General features: G+C 42.2%; 1 protein-coding gene across 5 annotated transcripts in view; it reads left to right on the top strand.

Moving 5' to 3' along the window:
• Window positions 1–6,311: 6,311 nt before the first annotated feature.
• PPM1B (protein phosphatase, Mg2+/Mn2+ dependent 1B) overlaps window positions 6,312–24,049 on the top strand; it is a 61,190-nt gene continuing 43,452 nt past the window's right edge. For 2 of the 5 annotated variants that reach the window (XM_041476830.1, XM_041476831.1), the window contains exon 1: window positions 6,312–6,485. The gene's annotated coding sequence lies outside the window, so the exon portion shown is untranslated. The remainder of the gene's footprint in view (window positions 6,486–24,049) is intronic. The other 3 variants (XM_041476827.1, XM_041476828.1, XM_041476829.1) reach the window with 3 other exon arrangements.

The following is a 24,049-nucleotide window of genomic DNA, read 5'->3' on the forward strand; positions in this document are numbered from 1 at the left end:
GCTATGGCAGCCTGTCATAGCTGAAATGAACATGTTTTCCTTCAGCAGCTGGGTGAGCTGGGAGCACACACAGAGGCAGCTATTACAGCTTGTCTGTGGTGTAGTAACTTATTAAGCCATGCTAAGTCATGGCTTAATTACAAACTGGCTTGACAGCTTGTGGCTGTCTGTCCCTACCCAATTTAACAACATGAACAAAGCTGAGATGAAGGCAACAGAAATAATCATGGCACAACAACCCCTTCAGTTTGTTACATCTCAAAGCCAGCTCATGGCTCCTTATGTGCATCTCCGAATAAGTACTTCCTCACTGCCAATTAAGTGCCTGTGTGAAGGCACTTAACCTGTTGCCCAGCCATGTTTAAGACTGCATTTGTCATTCTAATGCTGAAGCTGAATGACATTTCATATCATGCTGTGATAAACTGCCATATTCTGTCCTTCTTTGTCATCTTTTTGAAGAGATGAACTCCCAGCAGCTAGAAAAATTTTCTTATACTATGGTCTTGCTTTTATACTCTTCAAGTTAACTGCATTTCTATTTCTCCATCAGTTTAAATGTATGTGGTTTCCTAGTTTTCCCTGCTGTTGGCACCCCTAAGCACTGGGTCATTTATAAATTTATCCCCCGCCACTTTCTTGTGTCAGCATCATAAAGAAAATATCTAATAGGTTTAAGCCCAAAACTTATCCTGGGCACTGGGGAAGTGTCGGGGGTTGTGATGGTAGGAAGAAAAGAGAACCACCTTTACTCAGACACCTCATTTCTGATCATTAGATTTTGCTTTATCCTCTATGGATACTCCATCATCTCCATTAGTCTCTGGTACTGCTCTGCTAATTCCTGTCATCTTCTTCTTTATCTAGAAATTGAATGATATTATCAAAGGAAGATCTTAGGTTAATCTGGTAAGGCCCACCTTTAGTAAACAAACATTACACTTTCTCATTTCCTGATATACGTACTTTAAAAAGCTTACTACCAGACAAGTGATTTCATTTGACACGATTTTCTGACTTCTGGAATGGGCATTATCTGTCCTTCCTCCCCAGAAGCTGTAGACTGTGTTTTACTTTCATCTTGTATATAATACTAGCAATTTCCTTTTCCTCCTAGTTATTAGCCATCCTGCCCTCCAACCCCATGTTCAAGGTCACCATGTTTACTGAAAATTGAGGCAAAAATATGCATTTAATTTTAGAATCAGATGTAGACTATTTCTAAACCCCACTTCTTCCTCAACCAAAAGCAATATCACTTCCTTCTTACACTATTATGTCACGGTTGGATAACATCAACCTGATGTTATCAACCTGATTTTCCAGATAAATTCTCTATCAAATGAGAATTTGAAATCTCACTGGCTATTTCTTTGAACCAAGCAGTACCATCTCTTCAGCAATATGGACTTTTCTAACTACCGCCAAACTTTCCACCTGGAGTCTGGAATGATCTTAGGGCCCTCTTCTCTCAGTAAAATCTGCAACCATCTTTTCCAAAAATATATCAGAACTGTATTTTGAGTTGCTTTATTATTCACCTTTTATTTGCAAAGCATCGCTTCTTTGACATAGACTATTACTACACACTTTTATTTTTACTTCTATGTTTGCTCAACCACAAATTCCCTCTAATCCACATGTTCTGGTTAGGAGCTGAGTGTTCTTTTATCACAAGGAGGGTGTCCTGAATTGTTTCCTAAAATTCCTCCATGTTTTTTTTTTTTCCCCAAGGTACTGGAAATAGTATATCCACTTTTCAATTATTACATTTTGACACAGTAACATTAATTTTTGCCTTTGTCTGCATATGTCCTTTTTTATTTGCTACCCATCCTACATTCTTTCTATTCCTCACTGCTGTATAAACATTTAATCTTCCTCTTGTTGAGCAAAACCAAGGCAAAATATTACATGAAACTTTCAAAATTTTCCTTGTTCATTTCTTAATGTGAGGATGACCTTATCTGTGGTGATTTCCTTCCTTTCTTCACAGATGGTGTAATCTAGAAGGGGTACACAGGCAAGTGGTGAAGAACTAACTACTGTTGTTTAGTGAATTAGTTTCCATGGGAAGTGTACTCAGCTGAAAAATGAAAGAGTTTGTTTGCTTTGCAGATAAAAAAGTAACCATGTACCATAAATATTGTTGGTGTCTGAGAATGCCTTCTTGTGAAACCAGAGCAGTCACCATTTACCAAACTAGTATGAAGGCCAGTTAAAACACTAGATGCATACATGCTTCAGACAACCAGCTAACTTTTAAAAAACAGAGGGTAAAATGTGAGAAAATTACATGAAAACACTGTCAGATCAAGTAGTTTCCCAAAGCTATTGATTTTTGCCAGGACCTGATTTACAGCTCATTAATTTGAACATTAAACAAATGTAATTATTGAGATTTGTCAACAGCTACTGCTAAAAGGACAAATTGCCTCACCAGTAGCAATAGAACATTCAAAAATGGGGATTTTAAAAACCCTGTAGAAGAACTCATGTTCATTCCTCTTTAGAGGAGTATCAAAACTGTTTGCAAATTACCTTTATCCCATACTATCTATTTCCCATTTGTTACCATTTCTGTAGCTCACAGTTATTTTCATCACCACTAAGAATAAAATGGGCATTGCAGGTATTAAAAAATGCCGACTCTTTCAGGCATGCACACATCACCTTTGATCCAACACACAAGTATTCCCACAAATATCCTGCCTTGGTAATCTTTAACAAAGCTTAACTGGAGCCAGCCATGAAATGGCACAAAATCCCTGGATTAGCCATTAACTCCACATTGCCACATACAAACCATTATTTCACCTACTTATTACTTCACTGCCCGCCCCTGCTGCCTGTCACTGCTGCTTGCTTCTTGCCACACACACCTCTTGAGCAACACCAGTGTTGAGTTTTAGCCCACAGAAACCAGCCAGATATGCACATTTTCTACTGATTAGGAATGTGCTGTTTACACAGGGCTATGGACTCATGTGCACAGTTTTCAGTTAATCTCTAACATTTAAGCAGGTCATGTTTGAAAAGCAGTAGGGGATATCACTTATTACTTTAGAGAAAATGTAGGGTAATATTTATTATTTTGGGAAGTCCATTCTTCCCAAAGAATTGTAAAGGTTGTACAGCTAGTGAGATGATATGGAAAGCAAGTATTTTACTTTTTCAAATTTGTTATAAAACCATATATGAAATTAGAGCTGTAGGTGAAAGGAAGGGGATCAGAACCCCTGTAAAACCTAGAAGCAAGGAGAAAGGCAGGGTAAGAAAGTTTGAATGACAACTAAAAGCCTAATTTGTGATTTCTTGTAGTATTTCTGTAGATTATTGTTTTAGTTGTCACTGGGGGAAGAGTGGCTGCTGCAGTAAATTAGAGGAAAGAGTCAGTAGTAACTGAGTATACAATGTAAATACTGAGCAAAATTTTTGAATGCTACCCAGGGTATCTCTCTGGCAGGTACCCAAGAAGCAGAGGATGTAAACAGGGACCTGATAAAATTACAGCCCAGTTCCATACCTGCTGAAATCTGTGCAGAATATACCATTACTTTAAAAAGTGTCAAGCTCTCAAAAAATTCCTGGTGAACCTCTTGAAATAAAAACAGTTTCAAAAATCCAAGAAATATCTAGGCTAAATAAATTTTGCATTAATCAACCCTAAGATATAGCAATTTTTAGGCAGATTTGTCATTGCTTTAATAATACATGAATTATATTTAAATGACTATGAGATATAAGCCTGAGGAAAGGAAAAAAAAAAAAAAAGATCCCTAGCTATATAAAAGTACCTTGAGTCCCAGATCATGTGGACACTGCAAAGTTAACTAGGTTGATTGGCAGCTGGGTCTGGGCACTCAAATTAGCTTGTCTGTGAGCAAGTTTTCTATGACAGAAGGGGAACCGCAGTCTCAGCATTCTGGCTCTTTCTGAACTGGCTCACGAGTGCCTGTGCTGAGGCAATCTAGGTTTCATTCTCATTCAGCTCTATCAACTGGTAGGGAGCTCTGGGAAGCAGCACTGGCACACAGGGGTGAACTATCCCATCTTCTCGGTGCGGAGTAAATGCATTTGAACCCACAGAGAGCAAAGCATCGGCTCTTAGAGCCGCAGCTGCATCAGCCACATGAGCGAAAAAGCGCCCTCAGAGCTCTGTGCAAGGATTTTCTAACGTGAGTCGTGGTGCCCATGACCTTGGAGGTGAAAGTGCATGGTGTTTTCTGCACTGTGGACATCACTCCGGAGGCCCTGGAAAAATAATCCCATCATGTGCCTATGTGGAAGACTGGGAGAGAATTTCAACTCCAGATAGAAAAGCTCCCATCTTTTTGAGGGTCAGTTCCTTTTGCAAACACTCCAGAAAATGAATAGAAGAATAAATAAAAATGCTTTACAAATAGTGTTTAGAGCCGTGGTCTCAAGTCCTGCGATGTTCGCTCATGCCGATGTATTCAGTGTGTGGGGAGGAAACGCCCCAGTGTAAGGAAAGGGACAGAGGCATCAGCGAACTACGGTGTGGGAATTATTATGCCATTTCTACAGAGAGCACTCTAAAGTTTGGGTTCTCGGGAATGTAAGGCAAGGATATCCCTTCCAGCTTTCCAGGAAAGCCTATAGGGTGTGACTGCAGCAGGTGAACCGCCACACAGAGCTGTAGGGGCAGGAGTGGGTCCCTCTCCAGCGAGGTGAACCGCAGCTGGCTTCAGCCAGCCATTGACTGAGAAAGGTGGGAATAGCACGGGATTACGAGGGATCAGACAGATTTTCATGTTCTTTCTTAAATAAACAGTTTTGCTTTGGGGCAAGAAAGAAGGCGAAGGGCAGGGAGAACGCAGGGTGTCCATTACGGCTTCCCGCGGCGAGGCTGTCGCTGCAGCCCCAGCGGCGGGCGGCGGGAGCAGCTGCCCCTTCCTGCGCTTCCCACCTGCCGGGACTCAGGGCTAAGAGGAGATTTAGGGGTGACCTTATCGCCTTCCACAAGCACCGAAGTAGGTTGTGGGCGTCGGCGTCTTCTCCCAGGCAAGGAGTGGCAGGACGAGAGGAAGCAGCCCCAAGCTTTGCCAGGGGAGGTTTAGGCTGGTTTCCTGGGCATCAGGAAGAATTTCCTCACAGAAAGGGAAATTAGACATTGGAATGGGCTACCCAGGGAGGTGGTGGAGTCACCATCCCTGGAGATGTTTAAGGAAACACTGGATGTAGCACTCGGTGCCACGGTCTAGTTACATGGTGGTGATCGGTCAGGGGGTGGACTCGATGAACTCAGGAATCTTTTCCAACCTGATCGATTCTGTGATTCTACTCTTCAGGCGGCCCTGGTGTCAGCAGGCTCGGTGGGGTACCACGGGCGACCCCGAGACGCTTCACTCGGGCACCGAGCGGGGCCGCGGCCCCTGTGTCCCCTGAGCCGGGACACGGCACTCGAGCCCCGCGGGCAGATGGGAACGCAGAGGACCGAGACACCTCCAGCGTCGCTCTTTGGTGCAGTACCGCCAGCAGCCCAGTCACCCCCGACGGGCGCCCGCCGCAGCTCCAGCTCCCGCCTCCCGGGCCGTGCGAGGCGCAGCGGGTCCCGCCTGGGGCGCCAGGCCCCGCCCACCTTTGGGCGGGACACCTGCCCCCGCGCGCCCTGATTGGCTGGTGGTGATGTAATCGCGCGCACATACGGGTACTCCCCACTGCCCCCCGTGGGGCACGGGGGAGGTCGCGCGCCTCTCACCCGCCCCGCGACCAATCGCCGTGCGGAGCGGCTCGGCGCGCGGGCCGGACCGCGCTCCGCTGCCCCGCCGGCCGCGCTTGATTGGCAGGAGCAGCGACCAATCAAAAAAAGGCCTCAGCGGGTCGGTTCACGCCCACTTGGCGAAGCGGCGGCCGGGGCGAGAGAGGCTGCGGGAGTGGCGGCGCTGGGAGCCAATGGCCTGCAGGCAAACCGCGCCGCCGGGAGGGAGGGGATGTGGCGGCGGGAGGGAGGCAGGGAGGGGCGAGGGCGCTCGCTGACAGCCGCTTCCGTCAGTCCTGCCCGAGGCTGCGAGGCCGGAAAAAAAAAGTGCGGAGAAAGACGGAGTCCGTGCGCTGTCGTCTTGACTGACGAGAGCCGCAGCCAATAGTTACCAAAGCAGGCGGGGGAGCCCCAATCAGAGAAAAGCTTTTGGGCGGGGCCTGCGTGTGAGCGGCGAACGCATCTGCCAATGACAACGAGGAAGGGCTGTGCCGACGGGGCCGACGGCCAATGGCCGGCGGGATGGGGCGGGCGGGGTGAGCCTGGCCCCGCCCAGCTCTCCCGAGCGCGGTGACGCGGGCGGGGGGACGGCGGCTCCAACATGTCCGCGCTGCTGGCGGCGCTCCGAGTGCGCGACCGGGCGGCGGCGGCGGCCGGCGGCGGCCAGCGCGGGGCGGCGCGCACCTGAGCCCGAGCCAGCACCGCCCGCACCCGCGCCGGACCCCGCAGCGCCGCCGGGCGCCGGGGGACGCGGGGCACACAGGTAGAGAGAGCGGCCGGGGCAGAGCGGGGGAAGGGGCTGAGCGGGCAGGCCGGGGCCGGGGCTGAGGCTGCGGTGCCGGGGGAGGCAGCGAACACGGTGTCCGGCGGGTGCGGCTCCCGGGAGCGAGCGGGCGCCGCTAGGCCCGGCCGCCGCCTTCCTCCTGCCGCGGGAGAAGAGACGGCCGGGACTGCGCTGACACGGCCCAGGCCCCGCACGGCCCTGGGGCTGGGGGGCCGGCAGGCCTGGCCTCGCCTGGGTGGCACCGGGGAAGGCGCCGGAGGTGTCCGGCGTGTGCCGGCGGCTGCGGCCGTAGCCGGGCCGGGGGGCGGCCGGTGGGCCGGGCCCGCGCACGTGCATTGGCCGGGCCCTGGGGAGTGTCGGGCCGGGCCGTGTCACCGACGGGCCGTGCGGCTGGGGGCAGAGAGCGAGCGGCGGGCACGGCCCCGGGGTCGGGGGAGAAGCTGTCGTGCTTGTGACGAGCTGGGGATGAAATCACAGGCAGATGGGCAGTGCCTGGGAGTCTTTAGGCGAAAGGAGTTGAAGGCAGTTCTTACTCGTAGTTTGGAGCTTCTGGGCTCTGCGAACCCAGTGGATATACTTTTACTGTAATTTACAGTAATACCTCTCTCGGAAGGAGGGCGTCATTTTGATGAGTTGAGATGGAGGCAGCTAGAAAAATCTGTAACCTGTTTTGTGTGCTGCGGTAGGTTGAGGGATGTGTTTATACCGTGGGGGATGCAGGTGGTGGGTGAAACCACATGTGTTTGGGAGTAGTGGTACAGGAAGGCCTGTGAATTTAGGAGTAATAGGTAAACAGGCTTCTGTATGTGGTGAGAAATAAGGTGGTAAGTTGGCAGGCATCTAAAGGCTGTGGAGGAGGGAGGCTTTGGGTGGTAGGGAAGCCTGTGTACAAGTTACAGGCACAGTGGTAACAGGTTGCTACAAGGTTCTGGACTTGTTTTGTTTCGTGGCCACTGTGGTTAAACTTAATGTGTGAGACCTTCGTGTGTAATATGAGCTGGTATGTGGACAGCAAGTCATGCGTGTTCCTACTGCTGTGCTTTGGTTTGTCTCCTGCTCACACTGGGAGCTGAGAGAGATGCCCCGCTGTCACCAGCTCGGTGAGCTCTCTGTCTGGTGTGTGGAGATAGACAGAGCGGAGAGCAACGTGGTCTGTGTCCTGGAAACTTGAGAGGACTTGTGAGTTGATGTTTCACCTGTAATGAAATGGAAAGTTTGTTGTTTGGTTCATGGAATACAAATGGGAAAACATGTAGCAAATGCCCAGTGTTGGGATCATGATAGTACTTTTTGGAGAAAAGTCTGCACATGTGCTGGGGAGCTGTAGAACTGTAGTTGTATATATTTTTGACAGGCATCAGGCATTCTAAATTTCTGTCTATTAGATCATCAATGCTGTCTTCTTGTAGGTAAATTTTCCAGGATGACTGTGGACTATAAGAAAGTGTAGGGGCTTGGGTGGATGTTTGGGTATGGTTGAAAACGGGGGGAAGGATGAATGTGTACACAGGGTGAAGATTATGTTAGGATATGTATACATGTGTGTATCAGGGGAATGGTATTTGTGCAAAAGGGAAACTGGAGTTTTCGTATTGCTGAGTTAGTTAGTCTGTGTATAGAGAGAGGAGGCAGGCGTTTTTGGCTGAGGCTGTGAAAAGTTGAAATGGTGTGGGGGAGGGATGATGAACTGGCTCCAGGGTCCTGTACAGGTTGGAGGCTGTGGGGATTCTTTGCTGCTCATAGTATGGAGAGAAGTATTTTATAATTATGACACCTGGTGAAAATTAAAAAAGTGAATAAAGGTGATGAGGCCGTTTAGTACTGTTACGAATATTACTGGATTAAAGGAGGTTACAGGACAATCAAGGGGTTTCTGGTAAAGTGCTTTTTTGTTTGTTTATTTTGTTCTGTTTGTTTCACTGGATAAATTGACCATTAACTTTAAAGGTAAACTTTTGCTGAAACTAGCACTCATCATGACGTTGACAGGTCAGCAGCTAACTAAAAGCACTTAATGTGGTGTAGACAAGCTCGTGTGTGTGTGTGTGGGCTTGGACTCCAGTACATCCATTATATGTATTTATTACATGAATTTTCTATACCTTAACACTTAACTGAGTTTGCGTATCCAGAGTATATGAAATCTTCTATACTGGACTTGTGTTTGAGAGAGTGCATCAACACTTGAGGGTCAGAGATTTGTGAACAGATGATCCATTTAGACTGGAAACCAGCTTGGATCAGTTGGAAGTGAGGACTAATTACGTGTGTATCCCATGTTCTGAAGTTCGGGATAGTATGTTCTGTTTATTTGCATAGGCCCTCATCTGTTGTTCTGCAGATATCTAGAGGAGGCTGTTACGTAGGGCAGTGATTTAATTAAGGCACAAAACATCAGGATGAGGGAAATGTAATTAACGTAGTATGGACAGGGCTGCATAGAGGGTGCTGAGAACCCATTTTTCTTTTATAGTGGCAGCCATGAGGTGATCAGTTAGTGATGTAAGGACCAAGAGAAAGAAATGAGAAGTCTTTTAGTTATCCTGGACAATCCAGTTCTCCTCTTGTCTTTGGTGTGCATTGCTCTCTTAAACTTTCCCTATGATTATCACTTATGTGTGCTTCTGACTTAGTAAACTTGTCTCAAGAAATAAAAACCCATTGCAATTGAAATTCAAGTCTGTGAGATGTGTGTGTTGAACAACCATTTCACATGGTCACTGTCAAAAACTACTGCTCTCACGAGTCCAATGGAGAATAGAGGGTATTTCTTGCATTAATGTCTTGCTTCCATATTACAAAAGGGAAAGGCACTAAAATCTGCTCTTAGTAGTGGATGTAAAAATCTGTGTTTATGAAGTATTTGTATTACTCCTTGGAGCAGGGCTTATTTAGACTGCAGCAAGGGATGGGGATGTGCATAGAACAGTGTTCAGTGAGTATTGAATGTCCTCCTTAAATGGAGCACGCTGCAGCACACCTCGCTGAATGCTGTCACAGTGTTCAGTGGGGCAGGGGCTTGGCTTGTCAGTGTGATTTCTGTTGCTTAGTTTGGTCTTGGGGGTTTTTTTGTTTCTTTTCAAAAAAAACCACTGAAAACGAAAATTGATCATTTGGTAGTGCCTTCCATCATCAGTGCAGTAGGAATGCTTAAATCTGCCATATAGGTTTACTACTGTAGCTTAGGAAGTGGGAAGTGGCTGTTCTTTTGCAGTCAGCACTAGAAGATAGTTAGCTAACGATTGGTTTTTACAAGCATGGTCTCTTCCAAGCGAATGGGAAAGTCTTGGTGAAAGAATCCAAGCTCCAGACTCCATGTTTTGACTGTGGAGAGTGTTTACTGTGACAGGCTATGCATATCGTGGTGTCCATAGATGGGTTTTTTTCCCCTAGTATTGATTCTTTCTGCCCACTACCTTAATTAAATATGCTCTATTTTGTTTGGGGTTTGTTTTTTTAGTTCTTGTCACTTGTCCACTGATCTCTCTGAATTCAGTGCTGCACTTCCCTGCCCTGTAAAAAAGAAGCATTCTTCAGATCTTGGGCCTTTTAGCAACTGAAGTGATTCAATCTGAGTATTGTTCTTCTTAGTAAATTAGAAGAGAGCAGTGGTAATTTCTTTGGAGAACAGTTGGAATCAAAGTTTTTGCTGTCTTGGTTCTTTCCCTGTGTCATACTTTTTTAATTCTGTGCTTCAGTTTATGTGTGATGGTCTTCATGATTTGGCTTATAGCTGTACAGGGTGTGAATTGTAACTCCTCCTTTCTCACTGTCTGCTAGCAGTGTGAATGCAGCATAATTGTTTTATGCATCTTGGAGGAATCAGGTTTAGCCCCAACCTCCAGCATGTCAGGTGTACATAAAATGTTCAGGGAATTTAATGTCAAAATCTGGATCAGTAATTGCAGCTTCTTAATAAAAAACAAGTTACCCAAATAGAATGACCTCTGACTAGAGAAGCTGAGAAAGGAGAAAGTGAAAGATGATCCCTGATGTAGGAACAAGGATGCAGAGTTTCCAGAAAGATTATCAATACTGCTTTTACCTGAAAGACAACTTTGCAAACTCCTTAGCTGTTTTGATAATGTCTTTCAGCCTTAGACAGATGTCTAGTGTGGGAAACTGTTCAAACTGCTTACAATTTGCTCAAGCTTTGTACAAATTTATATTTGTAGCATATGATAAAGTCAGATAAATATTTGGAAGAATTTATGAGTGTCACTCCAGAAGAAGACTGGTCTGAAAATCTTCATGAGATGGTAAGAAGTTACTGAGCTGGGGTAGCTCATCTCTAGTTTCTAGAGATGAGCAGTTCAGCTCATCTCAGTTTCTTGAGACATCATTGGCATGTTGAAACACAAGGGTTGCCAGTGAGCGTAGGTTAAATTAGCCTTCTGGCTCTTGGAAAACCCTGTGTTGGGAAGGAAAGCACAGAGATGTTTTCATGTAGAGAATGATGACAGAAGGGAAAATTCAGTGTCTCAGCAGACAGCACCCTTTCTTATAATTTTGAAGGAAATTACTCAGGCCTGGGTATTTTTGTTCTGCTATGAAAATGTTATCCACAATTCTTTTTTTTTTCCCTGTGCACCATTAGTTTCTCATTAACACTACTTCAGTGTGTCATTTTATGATGTCACTATGTTACTATCTCCTGGCACAGATTCTCTTCATCTTTGATGGGAAATAACTTTATTAATTGAGTTTTCTTTCAAACAATTGTACAGCTAGGTGCTTAAGTCTGTTTTCACAAGAGTTAACATGAAACATCAGAAAAACATTGCTGAAGGATGTTTCAGTCTGGGCTGCTGGAGAATTTTAAATGGCTTTTTAGTGAGTATGGTAATGACATGTCAAGAACCACAAACTTCCAGTTAAATCACAAAGGAAAGTGTCATTAGTTCTTTCAGTTTTCATGGGATTAGTGTATTAGCAGAAAATGTCATCTTCAGTAATCCTACTTTTGTGTCTGCACCCCAGTATAGGAACTTGACCTTTACTGAATGTAGAGCAAACATGTCTCTGCATTGTTAGCATATGAATTAATTGTTTTTATCAAGGAGGTAATGAAGTACTATGATAAGAATTTGTTGAGCAGAGGAGGTAGCATGTTATTGTAAATTTTTCATGCAGTACTGTTCAGTACTTCGGTCTGTTCTCACCAGCTTATTGGTCCTGCTAAAGGCAGGTATATGTTTGAAACTCATAATCTTCTATTTAAAATTTTATAGAAAAAGAAAAATTGGTAACAGGAGAGAACATCTCAGTGATGGAACTATTTGTAAAGAACTGATGTTTTGATTCAGGTGGAATAATGAATATTATGTTGGTCAGCTTATTCAAAAAGAAATAAAACCTCTCTGTTTTGGGTGGCTTTGTTGGTTAAACTGATATGCAAGTCATAAAAAGCATTATTGAGTACATGCTGCTCTTCCTTTCCTATCACCACCTCCAATGGAACCATTGGTTAAGTTGTCTTTTCAATGTTACTTGAAAAGTTTTGTAAAACAGTACGTACATGCTGCTCTTCCTTTCCTCTCACCACCTCCAATGGAACCATTGGTTGTCTTTTCAATGTTACTTGAAAAGTTTTGTAAAACAGTAATTGTAGGTGATGCATGAAGTATGTAGATCTTTGGTGGGCTATTTTTTTCTTCATTCAGAAAACTTTTCTAGAGTATCCCACTAGCTTTTTCCAACTCCTAACCTGTAAAGGGGTGGAAACAAAAGTGGATGAGTGGTGGTACACTGCTGCTATCATTACTCCAGAAAAAGGAGCACCCTATGCAGGCCTCCTTTCTAGGACTTTTAAGGTGCATGTTGGCAGCTTAAGTCTGTGGGTTTACTTCCTGCTGCTTGAGGCTCTCATAAATGAATGGACAGTACCTGCCACATTGATTATATTTACATTAGCAAGCAGTATACTGCAGTTGAAGAAGGTTGTAGAGTGAAGCTGTAAGTTAGGTAGACTCAATGTCCCTAGTGTGTGTACTTCGTGGGGTTTATTTCAGACTAATTGTAGTCTGGTTCTGTGGACTGAGTATGTTCTAAGCTTTCCTTCCCAGGGTTTTGATGTAGGTCAGTCTTGGAGATGTTCAGATCATTTGCTCAGAAACTTCTATGAGATCTGAACTAAAATACAGGAAGCGGGTGACAGATTTACTTCAAAAGCGTGCTCCTAATTCAAACCAACCTGTCAGCACAGCTGTGCCCACTAAAAAGCATGTTAGAGCACTGCAGAGGGTGCTGCGCTATGCTGGGAGAGTGGCTTCTACCCTCTGCTGCTTCCTAAGTGTTGCCAGGCCTGCAGAAATTGTTCTGCTGCTCTCTAAGGATTGCTTCTTTATCGTGACTGGTAACTAAATATCTGTTCTCAAATTATTGTCCCTAATTTTGAAATTTTGTGTGAAAATGACTGGCGTTAATACTACAACAAATTCTGGAGAGTACTTCTTTCATGGTTTTACTTCAGTTAATCAAGAATGAAGCTGTGTGAGCAGCAAGTTATGAAGCCTGACTTCCTGTGGCTTTGTGTCTTGTGGTTTGCTATAGGGTACTGTGAGTTCTGTAAGTATTCTCATTTGTTTGGGGCACGTTTGTTTGTCCTATATGGGATGATGGTTTTGGTAACACAGCTGAGCTTCTGCTGCACTTGTCCTCAAGGGGCACTAGTTTGGATGCCTCTCCTTGATGTGACTGTTTATTTCCACAAAACTCATAGGACCTGATTATTTGTCAAATATTTACCCTTGTGTAAACTTTTGAGTTGTGCTTCAGTGAAACTGTGGGGACACAGACAATATGCACTGTAGCTTGGCTTGCTGGGGTTTTATTTTCTTTTCCATAATGTTATTTCTTGTTTTACTGTTTGTGTGTGTGTGTGTGTTTTTTTTTTAATTTATTTTTAAAATAATTACCACTGTTTGAAGTTTCTTCCAAAAGAGTTAAAAGTATATTCTCCTCAATATTTCAGGGAACATATCTAGAAGTAGGAAATTGTGTTCTTCTTGGCAGCTTCTTAAGGGATACTGAAAATCTTTTCTTCATAAATTAGATAAAATTCTTCAGAGTATTCAACATGCTTTTTAAACCACATGCAAATAAATATCGACAGGTGTAGAGTTGCCGTTGTATATTGCAGCTGTATATATGGTACTACTTACAGTAGTTTTGGACCATGATTCTAGGAGAGAAGTGAATGAGGGTTTTCACATTGCATAAGTCTCTGGAGTACAGCTAGGCTGGATTTAGACGGTGGTGGATTAGCAGTTGGAGGGGGCAGGGCCTTGTGTTTGTGATTGCCCTTGTGACCTTGAAAAACTGCTGAAACTGTCATGTGCTTTGAAACTTTTCAGATGAGAAGTACTGTACTGAAACTATGTGGTACTGTGGGCTGTTTTGAGAGTTCTGTCTTCAAGTGTATAAAGCTGAAGAAATTGTTCCTTTTGCTTCTGTTGAAGTGGGTCTATACTCAAAGCACTGCCTTCAGAGAGCTGTAAAGGTATGAAAGGTGAATGTAGCACAGATATTACTCAGGGTTTTTTTCTGTGTCCTTTCTTCTCCTGCTCTCTTTACCTAGTATAGTAGTAAAATATGTCTGTACTGCTTGTTCTGGTTCCCAATAGGAAAATCTTACCCTAGTCAAAAGGTACTCTGCATACCAGCTTGTGCATAAGACCTCTCTTCAGATGTGGTACTAGTTGCAGGCACTGGTTTCTCGTGTCTGACATGAAGCTTGGTTCTCTGGAACATTTGATAAAAATTGCTTCTAGCTGGCTTTTTACTAAAAGGGTACTCTTTTTTTGAGTGTTCGTGTTCAAAGGAAACATGAAGTTCTTTTTTTATTTCAGCCGTTGTAGAACTTGAATTCAGACCTAGCAGAGGTAGTCCATTGAATCCCCCAGGTAGTGTTCAGTCCCTCATCTTGGAAAGTAAAGCAGCTCCATCTAGCTCAAGAGAGCCCCAGTGCACGGTACAGGCTGTTAAGGCTCACAAATACCTCACTTCGGGTGTTGTCAGTAAGAACTGAAGTGACGCCTCTAAGGAGGTTATTAACAATGTCTAATTACAGGTGGGATTTATGCTCAATGAGTGTTATTCAGTAATTGTGGGACTACTGCCTATATATGTATCAAATGGACTCCTCAGATGGGGTGTTTTTCCATTTGCTAGCTTGTCGTGTTTTCTGTGCCTTTATCACTTTTCCAGGAGACATAATACAGCAAGAGCTTTTTTTGTTTCACTTTTCCTTTTCTCTGAGATAATGTCTTTGCTGCTCTTTTCTTTGCTGATTGCTTATGCTGGTGGATGAATTTATTGGACTCATCCAAAGTCTAGGTTGTGTCTGATTATGTTACTCTGAGGAGTAGTTATCTAAACAAGTAGCAGGTTGTGCACAAGACTTCAAATAATGGATGTTTTATACATAAACAAGATGAAAACAATGTTGTGAAAACAATAGCTAGAGCTGGGAGGAAGAGGGGAGCGTGAAACCTATTCTGTAAATCCTCTGTAAGTGCACTGCAATTCAAACTGCTGTTCAAAAGATAACCTTCAGTTCATAAGCATTCAGTCGTTTAAAAAAATGCATTAATAATAGGAGTTGTTTGCTTTGTGTGAGGTTTTCCAACCGGCCCTCTTTTAGATTCTGTGCATCTCTTGCAGTGTAAAGAAACTGGAAGCAGTTCAATGTGTCCATTTCTTACAAGCAATTTGTGGGATCAGGGAAAAGACAAGCATACCACTTTTGTGGATGATTACATTGGAAAGAGATGTTTCACAGTGTTTGCTGGAGTCAAATAGCTGTGCAGTCTCCTCTGCAGTCAGGCCTTAAAAGCTCATCTGTTTATCCATAAGTGGTAGAAGTGATAGTTTAGCATTTTGCTATGTTTTAAAATTGAAACAATAATTAGGCTTGTGATGTGGAAGGAAAGGATAGTTAGGACTCAGCTGTAGTGCTAACGGTGTTTCATATCCTGTTTTTATATCATAGTAAACAATAAATTTATTCTGCTTTTGTTTGGCCTTTGATTTCTCTTATGCTGAACCATGTGTGTACTTTTATGTCTTCTTACAGTATTTGAGTGTGAAAATAATGGAGGTTAAGAGTTGTTGAAGATCGATAACTAGTTTAAATCAAATCTGATGACATCTCAATTGCTTAACCAGAACACACCAAATACAAGGAATTCTAGGCCAGAGAACTTCTCTAAAATATTTAATGAACTCAGGTATAGTAGCTGTTGTTAAACAAACAAGCTTATTTTGTGATTTTGACTATTGTTACAGTATTATTTTAATTTAAAGAGAAAAAGGAATGCTGTCAACTTAGCATATCTGACTTTTGGAGGGAAGGGGATAAGGTTACAATCAGTTGAAACAGTTTCTCATGATTTTTAAGGTGAAGTGAAACATGAAGTGCTGTACTTCTGGAGTCAGAGGGGAAGAAATAGAATTCCAGTATAGTTCAGGATTCTTGAAATTAGATTGTGTCCTGCTGTTGCCAATGGCATGGGACATAATTTAACATGGTTAGAAAAATGTCACTGTGGAAGGTACTCTGCAATTGGACTTTATTAATTCATATTTGTAAAAAACAATTCCTTGAAAAATGCCATCTATTCACAGATGTATTTAACAACCACACTATTTTCAGTCTGAAATTTTCTGTATTTCTGCATATAGAGAATGCATAGAGAGGGAATGTAGGGCTCAGTTACTGCTGTAATTAATCTTTTTTCACTGTTCTGTTTTGTTCAGGTTTAGCAGATTCAGATGTGTTTTGTAGAAACAAAAACTTGGGGTAGCAATGTCATTAACTGAAGTAACTAATTTTTTGGAAAGGTGTCTTAAGGTTTGTTGAGACTTGAAACCTGATTATGTTGTCAAGTTTGACAAAGAACAGGAAGCTAATGTGGAAAACTTGTTAGTAGGTTTCTCCCTATTGTCCCTTCTTCCAAAGGTCTTGTTTGTTTGCATATTGAAGCACCGATTAATACAAGCTCTTGCATACAAAGAACTTGTGACAGCTTAGATCTGTCATGAGTCTTCAGATTTGTGCTTAAAGCCTTTTCCTAAAGTCAAGTAATGGTTCTAGAACACTGTATTGGAAACTCCATCATCCTTTTCTGCTATTTATTTTCTTTTTGGCAGTCGGCATCTTAAGCTACCACTGGTACAATAAGTGGGGAACTACGTCTGCCTGTGAGCAGCCTTTCTTCTGCACAGTTCATTTGTTCGAGTTGTTTTTTTTTTCTTCTATTCAGTGTTTATCCTCTTCTTTCCTTGAGTCGAAGTCTGATGCTGTTACTACAAGGGAGAGACTGAAATAAGTGAGGAGAGGACATGAAAAGTAGTGTTCTTAGTATGGAACAAAACTGCAGTGCTTTCTGAAGAACTTATTATAAAGGATAAATTCACTGAAAACTTCAGCCAATCCAGAGAATACTTGAGTAGGCAGAACACAGAATTCATCGAGGAGTATTCCTTCTTGCTCTCATCATGAGGATCTGCTATTTATTCATTTGTCTGTACCTCATTTTAAAGATTTTTATCAGCACATACACTGCACTGCCTTTTATTACCAAGTTCTGCTGCCTGCCACTACCTCTGCTTGCCTTTCAGCAGTATCATGACTCTTCTTGATACTGGCATGAGTAAAACCCAAGAAGTAAAAATTTCCCACTGATATTGCTGGGTGAGATGGGGAGGAGCTATTAGTCTTCTTTCTCTGTCCTTATTTTTGTTTATGTTTGGTTTCTTTGGGCTCATTTTCTCCTGTTGAATCCACTCTTGAGAAGGACTGGGGGTAACGAGACAAGATTTAGTCTATCGTGCTTTTTCCTGAACTGTGCAAGTTATTGGGTGTATTTGTCTGGAATTGTGTAAGAAGTTCTTCAGTTAGTGGAAAACTCAGTGCTTTATGGATTTAAGGTGCCATGGAATTGGTAGACTTGTGTCACTGTTGCTGAAGAAGCAAAGATTCTTTTAAGGTATTGGGATGACTGAGAAGATGTACTTTGAGCTGCTTAGTTTAGAGAAGGAAAGTAAGAGTGAGCTGATAAGACCCCAGATTAATTTTTACATTAAGAGGGGAAAAAAAGCAATAAAGCTTTGTAGGTCCAACTGCCAAAAGGTAGTGTCTTCAAAACACTATCGACAGGAGACTTCATGTAGCTAGTATGTAATTCAGTTGGAGCTTAGCTTCTTCTGTGTTGGTTTCTAGTCATTAAATCTTATGCTACCTTGGTGAGAGTGCTGGGCACTAGATATATCCACTTCTTTGTCAGCCAGGCACCACTGTTATGTTTTTGTAGCTGTTTAAAAACAATGGGTATATCACTTTCTTGGAAGCTGAGTCACTGTATGTATTGCAGCTTTGGTTTTGTCTCCCATTATGGGAAGTTTGTACCCTCTACCCAAACAGATTTTTGCTGCATGCTGCCCAGTTTGTGAGTATCTGGTATTCCTCTTTTAAGGGTGAAAGGTCCTTAGAAGAGTTTGTTTTTTCAGCCCTTTTCAGTGTTTATACAGTACAGAAAGGAGTTGTTGCTAGCCCTTTGCGCTTGCTCAGGCATTTGTTTCTGGAACCCACTCATAATCCTGACTTTCATTTAGGAAAAAGTTGAGTTACTAAGTATGTTGTAGAGTTACTAAGTATGTTAGTGCTGTTATATTTCTGCAAATTTCTGCTTCTGACCATCTGCAGGATCCTCTTCCTTCTCATACTTGGCTGTGTCTCATCTCGCGGTGAGAGTTGGGTAATGTGCATATGCTGGGTGCATATTGCTGAGATGAATTTTCTTCTAGTTTATCTTCTTGAAAAAGCTTGCTACATGAGGATGTGAGAGCAACTACTGGTACCAAGGCTGGGTTTGAAACTACCTGTGACAGGAGGTGGGCTTACAGCAGTTACCAGTTCAGCATAGCCTCACTTACTGTAAGACTGCACGCTGAGGTGTTTCAAATGAGGTTCTTGTGTAGTTACTAACATTGGTTCTTGACACGGGTGGTTTTGATTTCTAATGACCTGTCTTGTGAATGCAAGTTCTGTGTTTACTTGGAATGTTACTGCTGATGAAGACCATAGAGAAGTCACATAACTGTGACAGTGTTAGCAGTGTCACCAGTCATGTTGTAGTCCTAAAGTAAAAGAGCATGGAATTAAAAGTTGACATTAAAACATCTATTTTAACTAAATTAAAAAGGTCCATGCCCTCTTTTGGATCTTCCCCAAATGCATAGCCTGCAAGAGATGTTTATATGACTCCCTTCATAGTAGTCATTCCGGTTTAATTAAATACCAGCACTTGCTGACAGGAATATCTGTAGGTATATGAGAAAGCAGCAGAAACCAAAACTTTGCATAGCAAAGGTCATGGTAAGGAGTTTGTCAGAAAGTTTCTGAGGAAGTCAAGCTGTTTTTCTGTGCTTTTTGTCACATTTGCAGATTTCCTTAGGGGTAGGACTGCCTCAGCTCATCCACTGTGGTGTTTGTCATCACTTAATGTGCGGTTAGAGTATCTTACCCACTGCCTGTTTCAAGCCTAGGTTTTGATGAACTGCAGAGGGACTGAACTATTTTGGGTGAAACATGAGTAATGTCATCACTAGTAAAGAATAGAGTTTGCAGTTGTTTGTCAGGCTCTGGCTGATTCTGTGTCCAGGAGTTTCTGTATTCGTTCAGTTTTGGAGGTCTCTTGCAATGAGGTTGGAAAAAAATTCAAGCTGTCTGAAAAGATTGAAGCAATCTCAATGCTAGAAATTCTTCACAATGTTCATAATGAAACATGTTTGAATTTTCTTGGTCATTTGCTGTCCTTTTCCACTTCTTTCTCTTCTCTTTGTCAGCCATCGGTTTCTGTAATAAATTTTACATACTGTTACAAAGACCAAGTTTTCCCTTTCCTAACCTGTGCTGTTTACTGTCTTGTAGCCAGATACCTTGAAAACTAGCCAGAAACTGATTTGTTTGATTTCTGTGTTTCACAGGTTGAGACCTGGTTGTTTTTTTTTTGTTTGTGGTGTTGTTGTTGTTGTTGTTGTTGAGTTCTCCTATCTAGGCTTTGGAACATTTGAATTCTGCAAATTGTTGAAGCGTAGAGATGGTTCCTGTTCACTGTTTCAGGAATCCTTGCTATGTTATATAATAAAGAAAGCTTTCCATTTCACTTAATAAAAATGTTAAATAATGCTTTATTTGGATAACACTATCAATAAGTAGTTTATGTAAATCTATAGAAAAACATTTTTGAAAAAGGTGACTATTTTCAGTCTGCCTGACTTTACCTGGGGTCAGTTGTGCTTGACTGACCTGACTGCCTTCTGTCAATTTACTAGGTCTTCAGCTGAGGATAGAGCTTTAGAGATTTTTCTTTTTTATTTTATTTTGACCTGAGCAAGATGTTTTGGTGTCCCTCAGCATACTCCTATTTACTGTCTCAATGGGAGAATGACTAGACAAATGAAAACTGGTTGAGGAGTAATTTTAAAGGGTGGCTGGTCAATGGTTCATACTCTTTCTGAACAGCAGCTACAACTAAAGCTCCTCAAGGGTCTACTGGCTACAAAATAAAACAGTTTTAACATAATCACTGTTGTTGACTGTTTTTGGTATTAAGCAGTAGTTAATTAGAATCTGCTTATTGAGTGGGCTTGGAATAAGCAACGTACGTTCATGGAATAAACATTTAATCTAAGAAAGGAAAAATACTTTTTTAGTATCAAAAATGAAGTTTTAGAACATTATAGTTATCAACATGTCTCTCACTTGCCTTTGATATTCTGAACCTTGAGGTAAAACAAAGCAATTTGTAGAGCATTTGAAGTTACTGGGAAGGGGGGGGTAAGCAGGATGCTGGCTACTGAAACTAAATCTCAGGTTTTCTGAGACTAGTTTCTTTCCACAAGCCTGGATAAAGAGGGAAGTGAACTGTCATTTTGGAGGCTAGATGTGGACAATCTCCAGAACAGACAATGCTTGCGGCAGATTCTTGCTGCAGATACAGTATTCTAGTCTGTGAAGGTGTGGTGGCTTTAATTGTGATAGCCCTTCTCATGGGTTTGGGGGAAATGCAACTTTGTTTCTTTCTTGTAACTAAGAGAGCTTAGGTCTGTTTCTGCTTGTGTTTTTAAAGAAATCTGTAGTGACAGTAACAGACTTCTTTGTCATGGTTTCTGTGCCTTAAGATAAGTCAGAATCTCAGCTTTTAGTCTTTCTTTTCCTTTGCATCTAGGATGTGGATGTGTTGCTGTGAACAATTGCATTGGTATGCCAGACTTCTCCGTTCTCTCTGCACTTAAACATGCATATATGCACGTGATTGTAGGCAGGTTCTCCTGTCGTGTGGTTTACATATTCCTGGTTTGGATATGGATTTGCTTACGTGACATCTATAAAGGTGGTAGGTATTGAAAGTGGGAATTTTTTGGGAAGTAGTGGCCATTGAACGGTTATCTTAGATCATATCATGCTTTCATCTTTAACAAGTGAAAAGCAGTCACTTGATGTTTGGCGGCATTGCCGTAGACAAATAGGAACTTCTTGTCTATCTTGGCCTCTTCCAGTGGTTCACAGAGTTTATTAGTTTCAGTTCAACTGTGACTACTAAGTGTTTGAGTTAGAGTCAATTCTTCCATCTTCCCACTTTCAGACTCACAGGCTCTTTTGCTTTATTCACCCCAATATACAAGGAAAAGTCTCTAAAGTGAATCTTAATCAGAAAGACAAATATCTGGAAGAAATTTTATTTTTGTACTGTGTTGAAGGTAGGATTTTCAAAATTGTCCATGTTCAAATGACACAAAATGTGAGTACCGAGACCTGGCAAAATGGTACTGAGTTCTTGTCTTGCATATTATACTATTCCTGCAGAATGCTACCGCTCTTTATTAACTGTTAAATACTTCTGCGTATTTCTGTTGAAATGCACTAATGATCAGAGGTATATAAGCTATCTGTGGCTGTGTTCCTTAACTAAAATAGTCAAGTAGGCTGCTACTTGTAGCTAATGTTTATTGCACCTCTGTCTTTTCAGTACTATAGGTGTTAATAATTGTAAAACTGATACACTAAGTTTCATGATATGGAATATTGTACTAAATTGGTAGTGTCTTAGAAAACTCTTGCGTTTGCTTTGTGGTCCCGTGCTGAGCTTATTATTGTAATTCTCTGTGAATGCAGAGAGTGAACACACTTTTGAGTAATATTTCGGTCGCTTTCAAAATATCAGGAAATAGGGCAGGTTTGCTGCATTTTGGAGGAAATGGTAGATGCATTTCTTTTAAGAAAGCCATAGCTTCAAGCACCTGCGCTGTTGTCACCTTTCTGTGAGTTAAGAGCACAGTCAAGTAGTAGGAGCCCTTAGCACTGTTCAGCAGTGATGCCATTGCCTTCAGTTTACATGCATAGTTTAACAAAATGTTAATGTTTTTTGTTTCATTCCCACACCACTCCCAGGGAAAAGTGGAGTGTATATATATAAACATATATATATATATGGGGCTGTGAAGCTGATTAGAGGGCTGGAGCAACTCTCTTGTGTGGAAAAGCTGATAGAGTTGAGGTTGTTCAGGCTGAGGAAGAAAAGGCTCTGTTGCGACCTTAGAGCAGCCTTCCAGTACCTGAAGGGTGCCTACAAGAAAACTGGTGTGGGACTTTTGACAGGGGTGTGCTTTAATGGGACAGGGGATAATGGCTTAAAATTGCAAGAGGGTAGGTTTAGCTTGAATGTTAGGAAGAAATTTTTACTGTGAGGGTAGTGAGGCACTGGAATCAGTTGCCCAGAGAAATTGTGCATGTCCTGTCCCTTGCAGTGTCCAAGGCCAGGTTGGATGGAGCTTTGAGCAACCTGGTCCAGTAAGAGGCGTCCCTGCCTGTGGCAGGTGGGTTGGAACACAGTGATCTTTTACGTCATTTCCAACCCAAACCACTCTTTGAAGATTTGAGAAGCACATAGCTATTGCTTTACAGAGCAGGTATTTGCATAGAAGAGAGAATACAAACCCATGGTCTCCAGTCACAGAAGTGATGTTGGAGGCACTCAGAAGGACATGGTAGATGTTTTGGGGACTAATGTATACGTAGCTCTTTATATAGGCAGCTAGTTGCCTAATGCCAGCTCTTCAGTTTCAGAGGCGTGGAAACTTACTGAAATTGGCACTTGTTGTGCTGCGTTCAGCATCTCTTTGAAAGTTCAGATCAGCTATTCACATACCTATTTCTGATTTTTTGTGGTTGGGGGTCTGCTTTTTATGTAGTAGGTTTTACTGAATTATTTCTGTAATCCCCAGGCTAATTGTCTGCTTTTCTTTTAAACTGCTAAATTCATCTGATTCTTTCAGTTCTCATTTTGCAAATGCTGGAGTATTTAAGAGTATTCCTTTGTGTGCCATGATTATTTTATGGATTCCTAGTTTGATCCAGATAGTTTGTTACACTAGTATAGAATACATGCAGGTTAAGCTTTATGGTAGTAAAGTGGTACGGCTGATACGTGAGCTTTGGAATATAGAAATAATTTTAAAATATCTTGACAAGTTGTCATATAAATGGGATGCCAGAATATGGTGTTTGCCCCCTTGCTACAATTAATGTGTTTTTTTAAGTGTGTCTTTGTGCTAAAATGTTTCCACCACTATTCAGTCCAGCAAGGGCATATCTTGCAGCCAGCAGTGTACAGGAGCAGTAGTAACCTTTGGTGGAGCTGGAGATGGTGTCTTAATCTGTGTTATCCAAATTGGCTTGCAGCTGACGTCTGAAATGATGAGTAGCATAAAGTGAATGTTGAATTATTAACATGCTTTCCTGGAATCATTTTGGCTGTCATGTATGTCGTTATGGGACTGACTGCCTGTCATGCCCTTAAGCACCTTCTCTAATAATTGATTTATTGAAAATTGCCATGATCTACTTGTATGTTAGTTTTAACATTCTTACTGACAGAATTCCCCTGTGAATTTTTGCAGGTATAGTTCAACGTGTATTGTGATACTGGTATAGTGGCAAAATTAAAACAGTTTTTACTCCATAAAGATGTCTGAAACTTCAGCATTGAAATATATATTGCAAATTAAGAATTTAAATTCTTAATGAGTCCAAGTGAGTCCAAGTGACTTGCTGTGGAACTGAAGTTGCAGAATGAATTGGACAAAACTTAGAGTTTTTAAGCTTACAAGTTGCCAAGTGGCTGCTTCTTGCCAAGTACTTTTGTGTAGATGACAAGTGAAACAGTTCAGATAGCCTCAGTGCAGACACCTGAAAAAGATGCCATGTGTCTAGGCAATGGTACTGGAGCCTGCTGCCAGAAAAAAATGTAATGGAAGTTTGCTTCACTCTGCAGTTCCTAGAGATAGTAATTCTTTTAACTAGACTTCTTCAAAAGTTTCTCTAGCCTGATGGAAGAGTAGAGTATCCTGTAAAAGGAGAGTAGTATGTTTTCTGAAATAGTCTGGACAAGTCATCTGTGTTCTGAAACATGACTTTCCATGCCATATTATGGATTGAATATCATTTAACTACAGGTATATTGATTCTATTACAGATA

This window comes from Pyrgilauda ruficollis, unplaced genomic scaffold, assembly GCF_017590135.1.
Source record: "Pyrgilauda ruficollis isolate IOZ18807 unplaced genomic scaffold, ASM1759013v1 scaffold4, whole genome shotgun sequence".
Lineage (NCBI taxonomy): Eukaryota > Metazoa > Chordata > Aves > Passeriformes > Passeridae > Pyrgilauda > Pyrgilauda ruficollis.